The sequence below is a fragment of the Hetaerina americana genome, unplaced genomic scaffold (assembly GCF_022747635.1).
Source record: "Hetaerina americana unplaced genomic scaffold, ioHetAmer1.1.p SCAF_2, whole genome shotgun sequence".
NCBI lineage: Eukaryota > Metazoa > Arthropoda > Insecta > Odonata > Calopterygidae > Hetaerina > Hetaerina americana.
In genome coordinates this window covers 110789670-110791266 of record NW_027286763.1, presented here as the reverse complement: position 1 = coordinate 110791266, position 1597 = coordinate 110789670, and the positions used below count along the sequence as shown (strand labels likewise).

The window sequence follows — 1597 nt, the reverse complement described above, 5'->3', positions numbered from 1 at the left end:
ACTCATTCACTTCTCTCGTAATTAGTTTGATTTTGCAAACTTATTAGCTGCTGTTTGAAGATTTCTTATGTGATCCTCTGATGATGTCCCGTATCCCTTTGGTTCTGTGGTTGTTCTGTCATATTGTTTAGTTTCATCTCCCTCAATGCCCTTTCTATCTCATCGCCGTGTATGCCTGGACCTAAGCTGTATTAATCAATGTCATATTCTCTTTCAACGTCTAAGCTTATTGGCCTAAGTTCTTTACCATGCAGTTCTTCTATATGTTCCTTCGATTTTTCTTAGGCCTTTTCTATTCAACTGTTATCCTATCCGACTGACAGGTATCCAAATTTTAGGTTAAAATGTTTTGAGTGGAAAACTACGACATACCCGTTAAGGACTGCCTCATCATATTGCTGGTAAAATTTTGCTCTCTGGGCATGCACTTGGCCGGAGCCGAATATAGGAAAGCATAATTTTCAGAGGGAGCTATGAATTGACAGCGGCCAAACTTAGCAAGTAAAGAGCACTACCAAAAGCCCTCTCCCTGCCGAAACTTTTTAAGATCCTGTCGCTTTTTGTGTTAAGGGAATGGATGTCTGATCGATGAAAATGGGGTCCCTTTGTATACACAAAGGTTAGAAAAAGCACATATTTTACTTGAGGTTTATATGATGCACTAATGGGCCAGTTCAGTGGGAGATCAAACAGAAGATAGTCGTGACCATGACAGCAGCTCAGGGAAATTTGGGATCCTTTCTTGATTTTCTAAGACATGGATGAGTTCTCTCATTGAAAAACTTAAAGCTTAAACTTTAGTCCTCGTGGTGCAGTTATGGATGTGCGAGTTCTTGATTGGTAAGTTTCTAGATTAACTTTCACGTGAATCAGAGCCTTGAAGATGTATAAATGTCCGAACTTATAGAGAAAAACATCTGAAATTAGTAAAAAGGGCTGGTAAAAATTGTGAAATTAAGGTACCAGTAGGGGGAAAATGTAAAAAAACTACTAAAATTTTGTTTTAAAACGGCAAAAAAAGCGTAAAAAATTTATGCCAAAAGCATCCGGGGTTCCCAGGCGGTCACCCATTCTAGTACTATCCGGGCCCGACGATGCTTAACTTCGGTATTTGGACGAGAACCGGTGTATTCACCGTGGTATTTTTTAAAATATCTTTATTTATCAGTCTTCAACATTCTACTGCGGATCAGTACGCATCCATTTTTCATCATTTTAATCATTTCTAATCATTCAAAAGCTTCCAATCCTTTCTGAGACCTTAGAAAAAACAGCGGGATCAATATGGGACGAGAATCAACTTTGGAAATGCAAAAGTTATGCATCTTTTGGGGTGGAGGAAAAGTGAAATGATAAAATAGGAGGTAAAAAATTAAAGCAGATGGAAGCTTACTTACCTTTGAATTGATATGTTCCAAAACGGCCAAAGTTGTGGGAACCTGAGAAGGAGAATCGCATTAGGCACAAAGCTGTAATGTGGAAGGAGTTATGTACAAGGGTGCTGTGGAAGTGGAGTTGCTTGATTAGAAAACCTACCCTTGGCTCCCACGGTGGTAGACTTGTAAACAGTATCTTTTATTTCGCACCTGTTAACTAT

The 1597-nt window shown here is 38.9% G+C and overlaps 1 pseudogene; it reads right to left on the bottom strand.

Moving 5' to 3' along the window:
• Nucleotides 1-1032: 1032 nt before the first annotated feature.
• Nucleotides 1033-1153, bottom strand: LOC139688443 (5S ribosomal RNA; annotated as a pseudogene).
• Between the last annotated feature and the right edge of the window lie 444 nt (nucleotides 1154-1597).